General features: G+C 39.7%; 1 protein-coding gene across 11 annotated transcripts in view; it reads right to left on the bottom strand.

Annotated features, from left to right (window-relative positions):
- Window positions 1-3,166: 3,166 nt before the first annotated feature.
- The window catches only part of LOC136855334 (zinc finger protein 665-like), a 64,699-nt gene continuing 44,990 nt past the window's right edge, over window positions 3,167-22,875 (bottom strand). For 4 of the 11 annotated variants that reach the window (XM_067132240.1, XM_067132247.1, XM_067132244.1 and 1 more), the window contains exons 4-7: window positions 15,104-15,386; window positions 9,907-10,123; window positions 8,652-9,031; window positions 3,167-8,113 (exon numbers count right to left, since the gene is read on the bottom strand). The gene's annotated coding sequence lies outside the window, so the exon portion shown is untranslated. Of the gene's footprint in view, window positions 8,114-8,651; window positions 9,032-9,906; window positions 10,823-10,863; window positions 11,504-15,103; window positions 15,391-22,875 lie in introns of all 11 variants that reach the window. The other 7 variants (XM_067132248.1, XM_067132250.1, XM_067132241.1 and 4 more) reach the window with 7 other exon arrangements.

Here is a 22,875-nt window from a genome sequence, read left to right as displayed (position 1 = left end):
CTTCTCTGTGTCCTTACTTGATTCCCATTCTTGATCTTGAGTGGAACACTGTATATGCTTTCAGAAGCAAAATATACAGTATATGTCAGGTTTACTATGAAGATATTTCCTTAATGAACATTATTCTTTGGAAGCTTCAATTTCAAGTCGGTGGCCACTTTCGTGGGCTTGTTCCATATGAATAGGGTTCCTCTTCTGAATAATAATAATAATAATAATAATAATAATAATAATAATAATAGTAATAATTATAATAATAATAATAATAATAATAATAATAATAATAATAATAATAATAATAATAATAATAATAATAAGAGTTGCCTGATCAGAAACGGATAAAAACCTTAACTAATAATAACCAGTTCTCCTTTGCAGTTTCAATTACAGGGCGATTATTATCGACCCAATCTGATACTTATAGAAATGAACAGTGTTAATCTTGCTGATGAGTTATGCTCAGAATAAAAATTTTCATGTATTTTAGTAATTTACGTACTTTTAATCTATCTTTTAATTATTGTTTTCTTTCTAAATAAGTGACTTCTTCTTTGAAGGGTTCATCGTCCGAATAATAATCGTAATTTCTGAGCAACCATTAAAGACAAAGGTTAAGATCGTAAGAATTCTAGAGACTACTTACTTATATTCACAGTACGAACACATTACAGTATTTATCAGATCAGATTATATTCATCATTGTCTGAACTACTTACTTATATTCACGATACGATCACACACACATATATACATACACACAAACACATAGGCTACACAAACAGACACATGGAAGATTAACCCCAGATTAACTAACTATTACCACTTGTGCTTTTGGTAACACAGCCATTAAAAATATAATACATTAAGTGTATCTCATTTTTTTAGATGTAAGGGTAAATGAATCACTCATTTTATAAAAACAGAAAAATAGGTTAGTACAGAATTCGTTACTAAACATCTACTCATGTTCATATTAAACAACTGGGTTTCTATACCAGAAGAAATAAAAAATAAGAGGGAGACGGAGGAACAGTTAGAGACTGGGCAGTCAGTGTGAGTGTGTTAGTGCATGGGCACTGTCCAGGTGGCAAAATGAGCTTAGTTTTTAAACTCACAATCTCTCAACACGACTTAGTGTTTGCGTACAAGTCCCAGGTAGAACTTAGCATAATAACTCCCTAAAGTGCAGCATACGAAAGGGTGGAAAGTTTATCATTACAAGGGGGATAATAAATGAAAAAGAGATGCGACGAGTCTCTATTATCCCGAAGAATAACTAACATTAAAAAGCCAAACTGTTCCTGAAGATAGAAACAAACGCCGCTATTGGCTTCGTGCTACCTTAGCATCAGTTCATTAAAGGAAGAAGGACTGATAACAATGGTGGAAGGTTAGGAGCGATTCGAAGAGACTGGGGATACGAAGATATGAAAGAATTTGAGAAAGTGATGACAGCGTGAAAGGATAGGCAGGAAAGAAGAATGGTCTCGCGAGAGAGAGAAGATTAAGTCCAGTGCTTCCACCGAATTTCCACTTCCTCCATATCGCCACCTACACATAGCTCTGCAAGAAAAGAAAAGAGAGAGAGAGAAGGAGTTCCTCCTCCCATTCCATCGGAAGAGAGAGAGGTTTCATCGACTCTGCGTGCTATAGACATTCAGCATAATTTTAGTGGAGTGTTAGAAGAGAGAAGATAACTTGAAGAAAGATGAAACCAATCAAGAAAGAATAACGTGAAAAAGTAGATTCCCACGACGCAGACACGAAGACAAATCGACGTGGCCCTGGGAAACGTAGCAATCCAAAATGCAAGTTTTAAACGTTGAAATCCTAAAACTGGTTTGATGTGATACTTCCTTCAGATATTCTGTTTGAAACACAAACCTTACACTTAGATTAAACACACATACAATTAATTTTCACAACCTTTTTTATTTCTTTACTAATCAGTACTGACCATTTTACTAAACATTATTCGATATTGGTATTTACTAACTCATATTTTTTTGTATTTTACTTTATGTTGTTCTATTTTATTTTAAATGACATTACCTGAAGGTTATTTTATTTTAGTATCATTAATTGAGTTATTTTATATTAATTCATTTGTTTTCTCTTTAATTGAGGGTGTTAAGAATTTTAAAAGATTTTTTGTTTGAATGTTTGACTTTATTTATTTTGAAGGACCTGAATGATACTTCTAGGGTGCATTTCACAACCCAATTAGACGTTCGAAAAGCCTCTTTTCCAAGGAGCTCGCAGAGTCTGAGAGGTCCACTGAATCCTACGCTCGTGCAGGAACTCTTGAGTGTCGCCTTTGCCGTAGATGTCCTGTAGGAATGTACTGGCGGCGTGGAAGGTCTGATGGCTATCACTGTAGATGCTACAGGGCGTCCCACGCATGTGTTGCAGCAAACTTCCTTAACATCAAGATAAATGTGGCAGCGTCGAGTGTCGAACAATAATCTAAATAGACGCTGCGACTGCTCATACCAGTGGCTAGCAAGACATAGCTTATTCCCCCTTCCACCTGGAGGGGACCTGTGTGGTCAATGCCAATACTGGCAAATGGCGTGACATCTGTGTTGGGGAGCGGTGGTGGAGGTGGACGACATAGAGAGAGTTTGAAGGCTTTGATGCAAGCTATACAGCCTCCTACCACTTTCTTTGCCAAACATCTCAGCCCAGAATACCAACATTCCTGGCGAAAAATAACCAATAGCGAATCGCGCCACAGTCTATGTTTAGGGCGTGTAGGTGTCTCAGGTATGATTGTGATAAATGTCCCTTTGCGGGCAGTAATATTAGATGGTCCCTATTTCCTTGAGCATTCTTTATTCTATTTCTAGAGTATATTACACCATCAGTTGAAACCAATCCCAACTGGATAATCATAACTTAGATCGAATTATGATGCCTGCCCTTACACAATTTGCAACTCTGTTTGCTGTTACATTGAGTGCTACGACGGCCTTTGCCTAAACAGTAAAAGCATCTCTGGGAGTACATTAGTTGTCACCTTCGATCTTTGACGGTGACATGTTTTTATGCATTCGTTGGCTGAATGCTCCCCCTGACAGAAGAGACGCATTCTAGCACGAGGCGTGTGAAATGCGGCTGTAGGGCCTCAAAGAACTTGTGAAAGGTGCTAAAGAAAGAGCAGGAAGACAAGTACTGCTGGTTTATTGATGAAGCGACCTGCTTATAAAGCGGCGTGCAGACGTCTGCATACACGCAGAGACTGCCAGTACAAAAATTTACGAGTGACCCGAGGTCAAACTATTTCTCTACACAAAACAGGACAGGTACATATAGAAAACATGATGATTAACAACAGCTGGTTGGACACAAAAATACTCTTGACACATACACTTGGTACAAGGGCAAATGAACAGGTAATAAATATACAAATCACAATGATTATAAGATTGTGTACGTGTGACCTCAGGTTGACTGTTAAGGCACTGCAGAAAACAGGATGTTCATCATAGAGAACCCGTTGAGCCGGGACTTTACAAATTCATCTAAATTATAATCACACTTCCGCAAGTAATCTACTACCTTGAAATATACACTGCCTTCAGAGAGCTTCTGATTGATTAAACTTATAATCATTCAACCTAAATCTACTGTACTGAGACATTTAATTTGCTCTAGCAAAACAGTAAGATCGATACGGAAATTCTTCAAACCTACACGATTAAACTTTGGTACAAAGATACTGGCAACTATGATTTTCCAAGATGGCAGAGCAACAAAGACTTAGAAAAGTTACTAAAGAAAATAACAAATTTTTTATTATATTTGCAAGTTAAATCATTAACAGTGAGTGTTAATTATATTATAAAGTGTTGGTGAATGTAATTTTAAGGTGAGTGAAGGTTAATTATGTTATGTTGCAATTTAAGGTGGAATTATGGCGTGTAAAGTGAATGTTATTAACTAACTGAATTTGGGCCTTAAACAAGTGTGATTAGTTATTGGTCCAATATTAATGCTATTAACCATTGTTAATATTTTTAACTAAAGGTGAGTGAAGGTAAATTGTTAAATATTTTGTTGAAATTAATCTTGATTCATGGGGGTAAAGTGAATGTTATTAACTAATTGAAATTGGGCCTTAAATATCAAGTTATTTATTGGTCCAATATTCATGTTATTAACTGAATGCATTTCTGCCTTAGATTAATGTGTGGTTATTGATTGATCCAATATTAATGTTATTAACCATAGTTAATGTTAATAGGTAAATTAATTTAGGCCTTAAAAATCAGTTAGGTTATTTATTGGTCCAGTATCAATATTATTAACTAAGTGAATATAGGCCTTAAATAAGTGTGGTTATTAAATTCGTCCATTATTAATGTTATTAATGAAGTGAATTTAGGTCTCAAATAAGTATGGTTAATTGTTGGTCCAAAATTCATGATATTAACTAAATTAACTCCTGGCAGCCTGTGTCAAATTAGAGTTATGTTAATGAGAATGTGTAAGGCTAGAATAAAACCAGTTGTCATTAGTGTCAAGTTAATTACACTATTGAATGTAAGAAAAAAAAATTTTCATGGTCTAAAATAGTCTAACTCTGACTAGCCTAGCCTGATGTTGCTAACACATCTTTAGTCTTGTGTAGCCTAACTTACGGTGTTAATATTACGTCCTTACTTTTACATAGCCTAACTTGAGGTGTTAATAATACATCCTATGAGTTAAATGCATCCTATATTAACTTGGCCTAAGCTATCCTTACCTAGCCTAACTCTAGGTGAATAATATGGCCTAACCTAAGCTAACCCGTGTTGCCTTAAGTACTTCATTCAACTTAAATTCACCTAACTCAACAAACAGGTGACTAATTTAACGCAAAACTGAATTAGCCTAGTTAAGCTAACAGTTATGGAAATGACTTAGTAGGCCAGGACCCTAGGTACTCCTGCCTTTGACCCACAGTTTGTCCATGAACGGAGTTGTGCGAAGCTTCACTGTCCATGAATGTGTAACAGGTTGTAAGGGACAAGTCTAGATGGTAAAACACAACGCAAGAAAAGTGTAGGAAGAAACAATTTAAAAGGTTGACAGGAATTCCAACTGAGACTATATTGTGTCACTGACCCATTGCCATAGGAAAAAATGCCAGATTTTAAGACAACAATTGCATGGAATTCAGTTTTATTGATATTTTTGTATATTCATTTAGGTTAGCAAAATAATGTTAGAATGATAAACACTGCTCATTCAGTTGCTTTTTCACAGATTTATCTGGAAAAAAACGTCACATCACCAAGGCCAAAGGAACACCAAAATCGATACAAATGCATCAGTATATCAGTACATCATCTAATACGCCAGGACTATAAAGCGCATCATTCATTGCAACATATCTACCGATATCTACAATCTAACACTTTGTTTTTATTCCATTCATAATTATTTTGGTTTGTCGGCGATTATCTCTCTCTCTCTCTATGTCAGTGTCAGCATCTACAGTTCTCTCTCTCTTTTCCTCATACACACATATACACATTTTGCTATATATTTTGTTCCTCTCTCACTCTCTCTTTCTTCCCTGATAGAGTTTTGAGATTTTGACCTGATGATCCCAAATTCAGCAAGGTAATATGATTAGTCTTTGTTCTACACACAAAATTTTTTCATCATAATACTGTATGAATATTGTACCACACCATATGAAAATTGTACCATAGTGTATGAATTGTGCACCAGTCATATATTATAAATGAAATACTTGAGGAGTGTACTACACCATGATATTGCAATAATCTGAGAAGGGTTTCTCTCACTGCTAAAACTGCAACACTAATGTCATCTCTTAATCTTTTAGAATGCTGTCTGTCATATTTTGTCAATTCAAAAGAGGCTGTGTCATATTTCCTATACTCAAAAAGGCATGTCTGATATTATATTTTTTCTATATACAAAAAGGCTTGTATGTTATCTAATCTAAAACCTGTTCAAAAAAGGCCTGTCTGTCATAGTATTTTATACATTCTAAAAGGTCCATTTGTTTTGATATTTTTATATAAAAAAGGCCTGTTTTATATTTTCTATATTCATAAAGGCCTCTCTAATATTTTCTATATTAAAAAAAATGCCTTTTAGAAGTGCAATACAGTAAACCCCTGTATTCGCGTTCTCATGATTCGCGGACTCACGCATTTGCGGGTTTCTCTGTGGAACATATCTAGCCATTATTCGTGGAAAATTCGCAGTATTTTACACTGAGAAATATTCACTAATTACTGTATTTTCATATAATTTTCATGAATAAATGCACTTTTTGTGATAAAACTATTAAAATACTGTTTAAACTGTCAAAATGGGCAGTTCTAAGTGTTTTTAGAGGTGTTTTAAGTATTTGCGGATTTTAGCTATTTGCGGGGGTGGGACACATCCCCGCGAATACGGGGGGTTCACTGTACATAAACAGTAATTTTGGAATGCTTTTACTGAGGAACATTACAATGTCTTCTTTCAGGTTCTATATGAAAAAAGGCTTTTCCGTAAGGCCTTTCATAATTTCAGCCAGAGAGCCTTTAACAAATGTAAAAGATAAAAAACAGTAATTGTGAAATACTTTTAAAAGAGAAACAGTACACAATTTTCGGATGCATTTACCAAGAAACCTTACAGCATCTTCTGTTTGGATCCTTTTACTGAGAAACATTAGAATGTCTTGTTGTTTTTCACGTCAGAAGCTCAAGATATCTAAGCAAGTGGATCGGATATGGCAATGATGCCTCAAGAACTCTCTCAATTAGGCCAGAGTACCATTTCTTGATAGTGTCCACATCATTCCACTGGCCTGTCCACTGATGTCTACTTTTAGGACATGTGGACCAGTTCCCGTCTACTTTTAGGACATTTGGACTGTGTCCTAAACCTGGCCTTTCTTGCTGCTACAGAAGCTTCAAATTAAAATTCACAGATATAATTAAATTATATCATCTAAGGGTAACTTCTTGGATGAAGCCAGAATGCAAATGAAACCTTGGTAAATATTATACAGTACAGGTTTTTGGCCATTAGTGGTTTCATTGTAATTTGGTTTCTAGAGTTAATACAAGATGAAACTATTTATAATTGCCTGTATATATACTTCATTTACAAGCATAAATAGTTTCTCGTTAGGCGAGTCGGTAGAGTTGTCAGCTAGCACTTGTTAGGCCCGAGTTCGATTCTCCGGCTGGCTAATGAGGGATTAGAGGAATTTATTTCTGGTGATAGAAATTCATCTCTCACTATAATGTGGTTCGGATTCCACAATAAGCTGTAGGTCCCGTTGCTGGGTAACCTATTGGTTCTTAGCCATGTAAAAATAAGTCTAACCCTTCTGGCCAGCCCTAGGAGAGCTGTTAATCAGCTCAGTGGTCTGGTAAAACTAAGGTATACTTTACAAGCATAAATTTTAAGATTTCAAATAGCATTTCAACTGCTAAAAATTAATAGTATTTCAAATTGCTTGAATAAAACGCCCAGACTTTTGCTCTGTTTGAATAATATACTGTACTACAATCTGATTTGCTTTATAGTATTGAATTTGAAAATATTTTTTTCTTTTCTTTCAGTTCCTTTTGCCGGAGAAGTGGCAGAGGACTGAAGGCACTGGTAGAGTATATATATGACTGTCCACCGACCTAAGTGGACAGCCTAACACCACGAATACTGCATTACAAGAAGTTTGGGCAACAAATACTTTGATATTCAATGGCAGTTTACAAGTGATTCCACGCCCTTGTTACCTAGTAGATGTTTCTCTACAGGAACTACAAGCTTCAAGATTTATAGAACACATTATACAAGCCATATTGTAACAGGGGTCTTGTACATAGTACAGTACAAACTGCTTAGCAATAAGAAATTTGTATACCTTGTTATACAAGCTTTCATAGATGGATTTATTGTAAAAAATGTATGAGCATATACACTAGTTTTTATCTACTCGTAAAATTCATGCGGTCACACTAACTCGTAGATGCAACCTCTATAACAGCTGGCTGAGTGCATACATACACATGTGGTTGTGTTGTGTAGACCATGCTTCAGGTCTAAATACTGCTGTGTATCAATTTTTTCCAGCATGCAGCAGTCAAACCTGTAGAGAGAGAGGGAGAGAAGGATTAAATTCTATATCAAGATTTTTTACTAAATGAAAGTTCAAGATGGTATAGGCAATACAAGGTTTTATATTCCACTGCTCATTTATACAGTGAAACCCCCATATTCGCAGGGGATGCGTCCCACACCCCCCCAAATAGCTAAAATCCACGAATACTTAAAACCCCTCTAAAAACACCTAGAACTGCCCATTTTGATAGTTTAAACACAGAAAAACCTTGTAAAAATGCATATACCCTAGTATTTTAATAGTTTTATCACAAAAAAACCATTTATTCATGAAAATTATATGAAAATACAGCAATTAGTGAATATTCCTCAGTGAAAAATACTGCGAATGGGCGAATTTTCCGCGAATGATGGCTAGATATGTTCCACAGAGAAACCCGCGAATGCGTGAGTTCGCGGATCATGAGAACGCGAATACTGGGGGTTAACTGTAATTTGATTTTTATGAAGATACTGGTCCCTTACAAATTTACTGTTTAACTGTCTTGTGACAAAACAATATTTACCTCCCTCTGCGCTAGTTGAATGGACACACCACTCTCACAGATCACTGAAAATGCATACTGCTTTCATAAGGTCCTTCTATGTAGAGTCTGAAGATACCTCTCCTTTCCCCCACAATATGGCAAGTGTTCATTGTGTCCAAAATTGCCTGTTGCCATGTCTAAGCTGCCTTAACAGCTAACAGCACCAACATTCAGTAACTGCATTGACTACCCTGGTAGGTTGGCAGAATGACCCAGCCTTGGTTTAGTTTTATGGAGTGGTTGAAGAAATCATCTTGGTAACCTCTTTCCACACCTCTGGGGTCCTTCCTTTCTCAATGGTGGGGCCTCATCGAGGTACTCTAAATTCATCAATCTTGCTGGTGGTGCTACGTGTTATTCTGAAATAAAAAAATGTGTATCAGGTCTTGTACACTAAGTGGTAGTGAAGTACAGAGTAATTACTTGCTTTCCATTTACTGAGAGCAATATCTAATCTTGACTATCCTATCCATCTACTGAATCATTCTCATCCATTCTACAAGAAGCAGAACAAAATCTAAATCCTTTACTCCATGAACTATATGAAAACTGATTACAGGCAGTCCCCGGTTTACGACAGGGGGTTCCGTTTTTACGCCGCATCGTAAACCGAAAATCGTCGTAAACCAAAAAAATCGTCGAAAATTATCAAGATTCCTGAGAAAATCTTACTTTTAATGCTTTGGGTGTATTGAAAATGATGTAAACTACATTTTTATTGAGTGTTTCATCAAAAAACCTCCAAATTTTGATTATTCTGCTGTCTTGGAGCCATATTTCTTCCGCTGGATCGGCGTATGACACGTCGTACGCCCAGAACATGCGTCGTAAACCGGGAAATAATTTCTGATGAATATATTTGAAATTCGGGAAATAATTTCTGATGAATATATTTGAAAACCGGGAAATAATTTCTGATGAATATATTTGAAAAGCATCGTAACCTCGGAACGTCGTAAGCCGGACCCGTCGTAAAAGGGGGACTGCCTACTGATATTTAAAATATTTCAAAATTTCATTGCTTATTTGACCACTCATGTTTAGCTGATGCAAATATTAACTTATTTGCTGCTTTGTAGTAGTATTAAAGTAGTTTAACCAGACCATTGTGCTGACTTTCAGCTCTTATAAGGCTGGCCAATCTAGTGCTTTCAAAAAATCTAGTTATCTGGAACTCTGTTTAAACTAGCTCCCTTTCCTTATATAAAATCCCACCAAACAAGTCTAAACTCACCTGTATATGAAACAGTCATCAACTGTATAGCTGTATTTGTATAGAAGGTGCAGCTTTCAAGAATGTCCAGTAGTTATTCAGCAATATTTTTATAGAGTTTTTTTATTCTTGAAAGAAATCCAGGCTCCACAACTCTTGAAATCAGCCTCTTGAACTTTTCAATACAGCTGTGAACAAGTTTCTGAAAGCAATAAATAATGTCCCTTCACACGCTAACCTGCTGAAAAATATTTTGATCAGGGCTGGCTTAGAGTTGAAATATAGTTACCAGTTACTAAACTATAGAATTCTTAATTAACACTTGAGTTCACTTGGAGCTATAGAAAAAATTTTGTGTTTTACATTTAATCATCATTGACAACCATTTATTTCTTTTGAAAGGTTTCGTCTTACTGAATCTGAACGAAAATATTTCCTTCAGACTTTGCAGATCACAGGTATTCTGTAACATACAGTTCTGTGCAGATGAAAGGAAAAAGTTTCTTGCACAACTAGTATTTGTTTACACCTGTTACTAGTGTTGCAGCCTACTTTCTTATTTGTGTCACCTTTCTATCATATTTTAACACATTCTAAGATTACGACAATGACTATAGACTTACAGTCAAGGAAATGAATGGTTATAAGCCAGCAATTTCTTGTTTATATATACAGGTTATAGACCAATTTCACTTGATATTTATGTATAGGTTACAGACCAATTTAACTTGAAGCCCACACAGTTTATCTTGCCACAACCTAACTTAAATTGGGACAACCAAGAATGATCAGATTATTCTTGCCCAAAACACCAACTACACCTGTCTAATACATCCTTTCCTACTTAGTCAACTCTCAAAGGCTCTACTATCCAGTCCTAGCTTAGTTCAGGAAGGATTCACCATGCCCTGGGTCCTTAACAATACATCCTAGGGTCCTTACAGCAAAATATATCCTAAGCTGGATAAGGTGCTTTACCTTCAGGCCACATTTGGGTCATTCATCCTAGGTTGAGCTAACCTTACCTTGAGATGTTACATACTAATACTTAGCAAAAATGACATTTTTATGATAAAATAAAGTTTTATATACACTTACCAAGTATTTACATGGCTACAAACTTCCTACCATGACAGTCTAAAAATTCAAATTTTGCAGTGGGGCTACCATCTCTTGTGTAGGTGACAAGGTCCCACCAACATCTGGGACTGACAGGTATAACTCAGCAAAGAGCTTGAATTAGTTTTAGCCCTGATGTCCATATGAGGGGATGAAGGAGGACTCAATTATGTAATTACTTGGTAGGTATATAAAACATTATTTTATCATAAAAATGTCATTTTTATATAAGTGACTTGCCAAGTAATTACATAGCTGATTCCACACTGAAAGGTGGTGGGTAACATGGACATAATCTACTCCAAAACATTAAGAGTAATGACTTTGAAGTAGAAAAGTTGCTAGCATTAGTATAATGCTTGTTGTTCCTTACCTGGTAAGAGAGCTACTGCAAGTGGGTACTGCCTCTGGTCAGTGCTCATCTTAACCTGTGGAGGACGTGGCAGCATGGCCAGAATCACCTCAACTTCAGTGGGTCCTTTGCAGCCATGGAAGTTCACTGATGGTTGACAAATATTAAAAAAGGTTGCCCTAGCCCTAAGCAAAGACCAGAATAAATAACAACATTGTCAGCTACACTAGAATAAAACCCACACCCCAACCACTAAAAAACTCAACGCCCCCTATACTTCCTCTCCCAACATCATGCCAGCCAAGAATAAAGGTCCTAGCATACTACAGTTTTTTAATACATTTTCAATGTCCTTGAGGTAATGCAGAGCAAAGACTGACTTGGACCTCCAAAGGTTGATTGCAGGATAGCCACTAGAGACATATTATGCGAAAAGCTAGAGATGTGGCGATGGGTCGAACCTCATGAGTAAAGCGTCTCAGAAAAAATGAAAGGACATTCTTCGACAGGGGACGTGAAGGGTTCCTCACAGAGCACCAGAGGTTGTCTGAGGGTCCTCTGATCTTCTCTGTCCTGTGGAGGTAGTACCTAAAGGCTCTCACAGGACAAAGCAGTCTCTCTTCCTCCTCTGGTCAAAGAACGTCCATTAAACTCCTAATGGCGAACGAGCAGGGCCAGGGACTGGAGACATCCTCATTCTTGGTGAGGAAACCAAGACAAAAGAGCAGACAGCATTCCCCTTGTGAAAACCCAACTCTCTTGTCTATGGCTTGGAGTTCACTAATACATAAACTGAGTGAAGGGGGTTTAAGGAGGAGCTGGCGAGCTACTTCAAAACCATGTTTAAATTCCATGACAATGCACCAGGTTTCTCTTGCTTGGAAGTCTCAAAAGATCTGATGAGGTCGCTGAGATCCTGATTGGAAGACAGGTCCAAACCTCTATGCTTAAATAATGAACTGAGCATTGACCTGTACCAACTAACAGTAGAGGGTGACAGCTTCCTGGAGGTTCTGAAGTAAAGTAAAAAGTAGTCGATCTGGCTTACAGTTGTTCCACAAGATGGGATGTTATTGCGGCTGCACCATCTCTTGTCCAATTGGACTGAGAGCTTGCTAGAAGCAGCTGGCCTGTATCTAGCAATAGCTTCTGCAGCTTGTCGCAGAAAGCCTTTCGCTCTGACAAGGCCCCTGACAGTCTGAACCCTGTCAGGGCCAGAGTGAACAACCCTTGATGGAACCTATTGGAGCAGGTCTGTTTGAGCAGCGACTATCTTTGTGGTAGCAGCCTCCAGAAGTCCACTAGAAGTCAATAACTTGTTGATCACCTCCCTGATCAACCCAAATGGAGGGAAAGTATAGACGTCCATAACCGTCCAGTCTTAAAGCATGTCATCCATTGCCCATGCATGAGGGTCTGGAACTGAGGAGCAAAAGAGAGGAAGACAGTGGTTCCTCGATGTCACGAAGAGGTCTATGGAAGGTTTACCCCACAGCTTCTACAGATCGAGGCAGACTAGGAGGTCTAAGTCCACTCTGTTGGCAGGACTTGATGGCAAGGGCTTAATTGGTCTGCCAAGACGTTCAATCTCCCCTGAACGAAGCGAGGCATGATCGTGACTTGGTTCTTCTCGCAAAGAGTGAAGGAGTGAGTGTCTCCCTGCTTGTGGACATAGGACAAAACTGTGGTGTTGTCCCCGTATACTGCTACAGTCTTGCCTGCTACTAGCGGAGAGAAGGACTGAAGGGCCAGGTGAATAGCCTTCAGCTCTTTGACGTTTATGTGCGAGGACTTCTGCTCCATTGTCCATGTTTCTGAGACTCTTCGACTCCCTAGTAAGGCTCCCCAACCTAGATCGGAGGCGTCGGAATAAAATTCTAGGCTGGGGCTCAGCGGAAGAAGAGATATCCCTACTTGAAGTCTTGCTTTGGACAACCACCACTGAAGATCCCCCTTGATCTCCGACAAGATTGGGAAGACAAAGGTGTCCAACTGGGTCTTCCTGCACCAGTTTTCCTTCAAATAAAACTTCAGGGGCCTCGTGAGACGTCTGCCCAACTTCACAAACTGTTCCACTGAGGCCAACGTGCCCAAGAGACTCGTCCACTGGACCACTAAGCAAGTCGAGAGAGAGAAACTCTCAGACAGTCTGAAGACAAGATTTGATCCTTTTGGGGGAGAGAAAAACCCGAAAAGCTCAAGAGTCCAAAATCATCCCTCAATAGGGAATCATCTGCGTCAGGGTCATCTGTGACTTTTGAGTTGATCAAAATGCCTAACTCCTGTGTTAGGCAAAAGTTTTCTTCAAGTCCTCCGTACACTGCTTTTCGGAACTGGAGTGGAGAAGCCAATCGTCCAAGTAGAGGGATACGTTGATTCTAAGGAGATGAAGTCATTTGCCAAGAGGTGCGAGGACCTGAGTGAAGACCTGTAGGGCTGTGGACAGACCAAAGCAAAGGGGCCCGAAATTGGAGAACTTTGCCATGAAAGACGAACCTCAGGAGTTTTCTGGAGTCTGGGTGGATAGGAACGTGGAAATAAGCATCCTGCATGTCCAGGGTGATCATCCAGTTGCCCTGATGGAGACAGGACATGACTGAGCAGTTTGTCTCCACGTGAAACTTCATTTTCACCAAAAGTTCAGGGCGCTGACATCAAGAATGGGTCTCCAGACCCCCAGTGACTTGGGGACTAAGAAGAACTGGTTGTAGAAACCTTCCAACATTTGGTCCATTACTTCCTGCTCTATAAACTACAATAGTTAATTATCTAATTTAGAATTTAATATCAAGTGTTATTCATAAAATGTGTACAAAAGTATGCATGACTTTAAGTAAATTAAGAGGCTTATAAGGATATTTCCAAGACCAATTCTGGCAATACCTAGGAAGGCGGAGTCTGTTTTTTGTATGCCCCTGGAAATGAAGGTGAATCTCTACGCTGATAAAAATGATCTGCCAGGTTTAAAAAAGAATCTCTCTCTCTCTCTCTCTCTCTCTCTAACTGTTCATTCTCATCTCATATGACTTCTCCCTCTCTCCCACTACTGGACTCTCTCTCTCTCTCTCTCTCTCTCTCTCTCTCTCTCTCTCTCTCTCTCTCTCTCTCTCAGCAAGCAGGTGCAAGAGGGGTTGCCAATTTCTCAGATAAATCAATAACCTGGTCCTCCACAAACTATTCAAATAAGTTAAGGGGGTCACTTTTAGTGGTTTTGGATCCAGGAAGGAATTCTGACAGAATGTCAGAAGGTTGTCAGTCCTGCTTAAGTAGGAAGTCTTTCCTCCGTGCCTCTGACCACCAGGCCCTGGGCCAAATGGCAAAATGATTTCGATATATCGTGCGGAATAGTCTTCCATTCTGATGCAAAATCTCTGCCAATCACTGACATTCTTTGGTTGAATGGTTACAGAAATCTGTTCTTAGCAAATGCCTTTATAAGTACTTTGGTGTTTTTTAACTATAAATTCAATTTAGCAGCTATTCAATCAATTTAGTAACTACATAATCAATTCAGTACAGTAACTATATAATCAATTCAGTAACTATATACTCAACTCAGTTACTAAAGTATTAAGTATGCAATCAATTCAGTAACTATACGAGTATAATCAATTTAGTTACTATATATTCAATATATATTAAGGTTTGAAAGGTCTGCAAGGGAAACCGAGATGAATAATAGAAAGGTCTGCAAGGGAACTTAAGAGGAACAAAAGAAGGGTGGCCCAAGTGAAGAACAAACTTTACCGAGGGCGGAGGAGTCATCATCGTCGTCCGACTGGGAAGTCACGGCAGAAGACTGAGCAGCCTCATCTATGTCTTCCTCCTCCTCCTCCTCCAGACTGACCATCTGCTGCATCTCGAGGTCATCTTGGTCATCGAGAGGTCCTTGCTAAGAAGTCCAGCCCTCCAGCTCCCGCTGGATGGAGTCGAAAAATGCCATCATCCTGGCGTCTTCGTCCGTGCTCCCATGGCTGTGGTCGTGATTGATGCCCCATGTAAGGGGATGACAGAGAGGCGTCGTTTGAGACTGGCTATAAATAAATACAGTAAATCAATCTCTCTCTGTCTCTCCAACTTAGTCAGTTACATGTTCCAATTTTCAAACCCTTTGAAAGTCTAGAAAAGTAGTCGTTGGTTTCTCTCTCTCTCTCTCTCTCTCTCTCTCTCTCTCTCTCTCTCTCTCTCTCTCTCTCTCTTTTAAGCCTTCTTGGGTTTACTCAAGTCTGCTGACTTTGTCCATAAGGATCTTCAGATGAAGATTTATATAAAGAAAGAAAGATAAAGATAAAAAAGATAGAAACAGATAGAAAGAAAGATAGAAAAAGAAAGACAACAGAAAGAGAGAGAGAGAGAAAAAGAAAGATAAAAGATAGAAAAAGAAGAAAGATAGAAAAAACAGACAGACAGACAGAAACAAAGAAGGATAGATAAAGATAAAAAAGAAAGATAAAAAGATAGGAAAAAGTAAGAAAGATAGAAAAAAAGATATAAAGATAAAAAGATATAGAGACAGAAAGCAAGAGTGAAAGATAGAAAATAGAAAAAAGAAAGAAAATCCGAAGCAACACAATGAAAGAAAGATAGAAAAAAAGATAAAGATAGAAATAAAGAAAGAAAGATAGAAAAAAAGAAAGAAATAGGACGAAAATCCCAAACACCACAAAACCCTTACTTACTGAATCCTATTTCTACCACAACAGCTATTTCACATCATCACCACCCCACAGCCTCATTTAGAGCCTCATTGTGAGATATAAGAGTGTATTCTAAAACAGCGGTTCCCAACCTATTTTTTTTTAGCCATGTCCCACCTAATCATTTTTTTTTTTGGCATCCTGTGGTGATATATAGTACTTATTATTCAAAATGTGAACTCCTCTTCACATGGAGGAAGCCTATAAGGCCATTAACTTCATTTAAACGTTCTTGAACTGCTCTCCTTAAGTACTTATTATTCAAAATGTGAACTCCTCTTCACGTGGAGGAAGCCTGTAAGGCCATTAACTTCATTTAAACGTTCTTGAACTGCCCTCCTTAAGTACTTATTATTCAAAATGTGAACTCCTCTTCACGTGGAGGAAGCCTATAGACCATTAACTTTATTTAAACATTCTTGAACTGCCCTCCTTAAGTACTTATTATTCAAAATGTGAACTCCTCTTCACGTGGAGGAAGCCTGTAAGGCCATTAACTTCATTTAAACGTTCTTGAACTGCCCTCCTTAAGTACTTATTATTCAAAATGTGAACTCCTCTTCACGTGGAGGAAGCCTGTAAGGCCATTAACTTCATTTAAACGTTCTTGAACTGCCCTCCTTAAGTACTTATTATTCAAAATGTGAACTCCTCTTCACGTGGAGGAAGCCTGTAAGGCCATTAACTTCATTTAAACGTTCTTGAACTGCCCTCCTTAAAAAATGTGAACTCAGATAAGCCTGTACGGCCATTAACTTCATTTAAACGTTCTTGAACCACTCTTCTAAAAATGTCAAATGTGCTGGTGGAGGAAGCCTGTAAGGCCATCTCCATATTTCTTGGCATATACAATTTAGGCCAAGGTCCAAGTGCTGGTACCTATGATGACGAGATTGTTCAATGCTGAAAGAGAAATTGAGAGGAATAAAAACTGTTGGAAAAAAAATGTGAACTCAACAGGAGGAGCCTGAAAACCATTAACTTCATTTAAACGTTCTGCACCTCCTGAAACTAATTGTTAAAATGTGAACTTGAGGGAAGAAGCCTGAAGAATTAAATATGAAAAACGTTCTTGAACTGCCCTCAAAGGAATGAAATTCAAAAATGTGAACTCCTCTTCACGTGCAGCAGCTGGGGCCATGGAAGGGGCGTTCTTGCAACTGCCTAAAGTAATGCCTATTCAAAATGCGAACAGAGTGGAGGTGCACTGATTAACTTCACTTAACCCCGAACTGCCCTCCTTAAGTACATATCTCTTGGGGGTTGTCCACAGAATTTACTCTCAGATGAGAAATGAACATTAGAGAAAGGCGTTAAAGGATGCACAATCTACTTGACTGCCCTACAGTAGGTGAGCCTGTACAAGGGTAGTGCCGTCAGTGCAGGCATTACTTAGTAAGGCTCTTTGCTGCGTCCATTCCATGGCCCCTAGCTGCTACAACCCTTCCCATTCCTTTGACTGTCCCTCCGTTCATATTCTCTTTCTTCCGTCTTACTTTCCTCAAGCCTCTCCTGACAGTTGCCAAATAATGCTTCAATTGCAGAAGGTTTTCCTCCCCCTGTTATGCCTTTCAAACCTTTCCACTCTGTTTCCCTTTCAGTAATAAATGACCTGATCTTCAGTGGATTAAGCCTATAAGTATTAACCTTTTCTTGTTCTAAATTCTATATTCCTTTCCCTTCTGCTTCAGTCTCTTCGTAATGAAAATTCAAGCGCACTTCTAGACGTTGCCTCTGACTCTACTGTTCTGCAAAGCTTGTAACTCTAGCCGAGAAGGCCCGACCATGGTATAAGAATGGGTGATTCAGGCAGGAAGTGAACCACAGAGAGAAAACCTTTCGCTGAACTATGAAAGAATTGTTAAAAGAAATGTTTTAATGAAATGGAAGAAAGGTGACAGTTGATTCAGTTCTTTATGAAATAAATAGTGACACCTACTTTTGTGAGGTGCACTTCTCCTCTCTCTCTCTCATCCTTATTTTTCTATTCATTAATATTAAGTCAAAATGTCGTTTGATATCAAATTCACTATACATATAGTGTATTCTCTCTGAAATTCATTTCTTTGCTATAATTCCATGGTTAGCTGCTACAACCCTTCCCATTCCTTTGATTGTCCCTCAATATGCTGTAGGTCCCATTGCTAAGTAACCAATTGGTTCTTAGCCAATTGCAAATAAGTTTCTAATCCTTTCAAACCTTTCCACTCTGCCCTCTCTCAGGAGATAAATGTTAATCAGCTCAGTGGCCTGGTAAAAAAACTATACTTCCTTTTCTCTCTCTCTCTCTCTCTCTCTCTCTCTCTCTCTCTCTCTCTCTCTTGCTAGTCTGAATAGGCTGTTTGATTGAACACTCATTTTACATTTTAGAAATATGGCCCAGTACAACAAACAAGAAAAAAGTCCCTTTCTACATAAAAAAAATACTGCAGTTTTAACTGAAAAAAGTCCCTTCCTACAGAAAAAACTACTAATTTTACATTTTAGCAATATTAACAACAAACAGAAAAAAATCCCTTTCTACATAAAAAAATACAAAATTTTAACAGAAAAAGTCCCTTAATACAAAATAAAAAAAACTGCAATTTTAACTGAAAAAAAAGTCCTTCCTACATAAAGAAAACCTGTAATTTTAACAGAAAAAGTCCCTTTCTACATAAAGAAAACCTGTAATTTTAACTGAAAAAAGTCCCTTCCTACATAAAGAAAACCTGTAATTTTATCAGGAAAAAGTCCCTTTCTACACAAAGAAAACCTGTAATTTTAACAGAAAAAAGTCCCTTCCTACATAAAGAAAACCTGTAACTTTAACAGGAAAAAGTCCCTTTCCACATAAAGGAAACCTGTAATTTTAACAGAAAAAAGTCCCTTCCTACATAAAGAAAACCTGTAATTTTAACAGGAAAAAGTCCCTTTCTACATAAAGAAAACCTGTAATTTTAACAGAAAAAAGTCCCTTCCTACATAAAGAAAACCTGTAATTTTAACAGAAAAAAGTCCCTTTCTACATAAAATATGACAAATTTTTAAAGTAATTTGTATTTTTCATAACTATACAAACCTGATGTCCTTTACAATAGGAACTACTTTTAGTGCAGCTGAAAAACGGCTGTTTAACTTTAAATAAGGTGATGGAGTACGTAGTTAACTACCGACTACGGGTGGGAGTCCTGCCCACTCAGTCAGTATACACCCACTTTGCCTTTTGGCCCAGGAAGCAGAATGAGGAGTGGCTGAGGTGGGACTATAACTTGTAAAGGACCTCAGGTTTGTACAGTTAAGAAAAATACAAATTACTTAAAAAATTTGTGATTTGTTCCTACACGATAAACAAACCCTCGGTCCTTCACGATAGGAAGACTTACTTCTTGGAGGGAGGATTCTGAGTAAGCTTCTGAACTGACTGGAGTTTGACTTACCTGGGGCTCCTTCCTGGTCATGGAAGAGCAAAGGAAGGGGACCTGCCTCTGATGTGTTGAACAGAAGTGTATGTTATGTCCAATTGTTAAGACATCTGGACCTTTTGAATTAATGTGCGTGTGTGTGTGTGTGTGTGTGTGTAGCAACACTGCTTCAAAAAAGGCTTCGATGAACCCAGAGCATCAGAGACAATATAGAACCAAGGGTTTGCTTAGAGATATGGGAAGACTTGCATCTATTAATCTATCTAAGGTTATAAACAGGGTGCTCAGTTATGTAGGTTCACTTGCATGAACCACCCAACCAGCATGTGATGGATGGCAACTCATCTCTCTACAAGAGAAGAGAGATAAGAGAGATGGGAGGGAGTCAGTCTCCCACTCACATTCGCTCTTTGCCACTGAAACCTTAGGCAAGATGCAAACTATCCACTAAGGGATCTGGGCGAGCTACACAACTTGTTGAGCATCCACCACAAGGCCCAGGGAAAAGGAGTCCCAGGGTCCATGGGCAATGTCCTGAGCGTGGAAAGATAAAGAATAGACAGCCTACGCCACTTTTGTCTTAATACCTTTAAAACCGACAGTTTCTTCTGGAGTGTGAGGGACAGACCAATGTCTCTATCCTCGTGAGGTACTTGGAACAAACTCTTGGCCACATGTTGGCTGTTGGGTATGCTGGTTTGATAGCCTCATGAGACCAGAAAGAAAACTTAAGTTTTGAACACTTCTTAGTCGAAAAAGAGTCGTCATCAACACTCGGGCTTGAGATGTGGACAATCTTGTACAATTACTAATAACAGTTTGAGATGGGACTGCATGTGACTCAAAAGTCTTGCTATGAGTTCCGGGACAAACTCGGGCTTGACAGAACCTCATCACCTCAAGTGCCGTAGTCTGGCTGGAGGCCTAGGCCTCTATGGACAAGAAGACTAAGCAGGAGACTTCCTTCTTCAGGTGAGCTTACCTGTGGGTTTGCAACACCTGTCTGGGACCCTGGCACCATTCCCATGCAAGAACATGCCAGGGGTGAGGCCACACTTGAGCAGTGGACCTTCACTCTCTCTCTCGTAAGTTGCTGGGTCCGTAGACCAGGGAACCTTACCGGTGTCACAGGAGTCTGTGGAACTCCGTGCAGTGGCAGAACCACCTTAACCTGCCTGGGGAAAAGATTCCTGAGGCTGGATATGGTGACATGGTCTTATCACACCCCGTGCACCTCTGGCAACACAGGTGTCTGGGAGAAACGTGCACCTCTGATGATGCATATCCCAGAATCCGTGTGCCTGTAAATCCTGTGGGCACAGGGTTGTATGGAAAACTTGTACTGTAAAACAGTTGCTACTGATAAACGGGGCCTCGAGGACCCCGTGTGCCAGGGGAAGGTTTTTACCAGCCCGGGAAGATGACTTCCGGGGACCGGTGTCAGAGGTATGAGTTTCCATGGAGACCCGTGCCTTTCTTGCTCTCATGACATGGGGTTCCAAAGAGCCGTGTACCATGGTTCCCATGTCCGTAGACAGGGAACAGCAACTGAGAGATCCCCTGCTTCTTCCAAGGCTTCTTGATTGTTCCATGGGTTTTGGGAGATGTTTCTACTGATGATCATGGAAATGGGACAATGGAACAGTATACTGACAGCTTCTGTTGGTTGATCTATCGTTGGGAGGCTCCAAAGATCTGGGAAATCTTGCATAATGTTTGGGCTTGAGGTCCAAATCCATGTCACCTGAAACTGGTGATGAGGTTAATCGCCATTACGTTCCAGTTCCCCGGGGATGTACCTGGCTTACAGCTCTGCTGAGTGTGCAGCTGCCCACTTGTACACTTGCATCATCAACCTGTACAGTTGGAGGGAATCCTGTCTCCACCCTTTTTGTTGACAGAAGTTACTCTTGTAACCTACCCAGATCCTGAACCTCTGGAAAAGCTAAGGAAGCTGTCCTGAGTTTCGGATATTGGTGCGATGTTTGTCGTACCAGTGGTGCTCACCTGAAAGAAGCAAGTCTTCCAGGTGTGTGCCTCTTCCTTGGTCGATGTACAGGGGCATGACGGGAGGGGGTGTGTGCAGAGACACTCCAATGAAGTTCCTGTCTTCTAGACACCAGGCTAGCTCCCAATTCATTTTCTTCCCAGAGGAATAGAAAGGAATAAGGAGTCCCTTATTGGCGACAAGAGTTTCTGCATTCTCCACTGAAGAGAACATAGGGAAGCTGTTCCTGAGGGCCTGGCTTCCCCAAGGGCGACAGGTGAGCGAGGACGACTTGTTACTGTTGAGCTGCCTATTCCTTAGTAACAGGAATAACTGAACTCCTCTCTGAACCTGCTGATATGGGACTGAAACCGAAACACCAGCACGACAGGACACAAAGTGTTCTGCTTGAGTGTGAGGTCGAGCTTCTCAAACTTGAACTAGACTGCCAAGTCCCGCCAAGTAGAGAAGTCGTCTCCTGTCCCCAGCAAAAGACTGATAGTACAGTCTTCAGCAATGACTGCACCTTTTGACATGGCCCCGTCTTCTTCGAGGTCGAAGCCTTCTTGAGAGAAGAAGGGCTGAGGAGGGAACATCCTCATTGCATCTCCGAGTGCTCAAATCTTCAAGTCGGAAGCACTTGGTTGGGAACCTGGCCAAGTACTTGAAGAAGTACCGGTAGGAGGTGAAGAAGCACCTGAATGCTTCAGCATCTTCTCTTGTACTTTGCCTGAACCAGACTGCGGAGCGGACTCTCCAGTACTGGTTTGGGGTACTCGAGGTCTGGTGAAATCCGAGTACCCAGAGTGACTCGAAGCTCTTGAATCATGTCCAGGACGATCTATGGGAGCCTCCTCTACCCGAGTGTCCGAAGAAAAACCCCAATGAAGAGGCAGGCACAGCACCAGCCTTGGAAGAAGACTTCCCAGAACTGGTTCCGGTACGCAAATCTTGGAGACCCGTGCATTTGAGCTCCCCAATCGCAATACCTCGGCGAGGTTTGTGATATGGCCCCCAAGTGTGGGGACTGGGGTGAGCCAACAAGAGAACTCTCTGCCTTCCCTGGGCGAGCATCCGAAGAAGAAGGTGAAGAGGTGGCAGCAGATGTAGACGATGATTGCAACTTCTCTTCCTAGATATCTTTCAAGACGGCAGTAAGCAGTTGATCCCCCTACAGGCGGGAGTAGCAGACAAGAGGGTTACAGGATAACCCATGCAAGGAGCATGTGGAGAGGCGTGGTTTACAACCCCTTGGCAAATCTAGACTATGGCAAGACCACCGAGACTGAGTTTCTTCCCAGGTCCCCAAAATTTTGACATTCCCTCTCCAAGTCCAGAACAATACTGAAGTTCCCAAGACGCCCATAATTGAGCTGAGCTGAACTCTTTAGTTGCCACAATTCATTTATGCCCCACTGAAGTACTGTATTG

The sequence above is a fragment of the Macrobrachium rosenbergii genome, chromosome 31, assembly GCF_040412425.1.
Source record: "Macrobrachium rosenbergii isolate ZJJX-2024 chromosome 31, ASM4041242v1, whole genome shotgun sequence".
Lineage (NCBI taxonomy): Eukaryota > Metazoa > Arthropoda > Malacostraca > Decapoda > Palaemonidae > Macrobrachium > Macrobrachium rosenbergii.
Note: the sequence above shows the minus strand (reverse complement) of the source record. Positions and strands in the feature narration are given on the sequence as shown.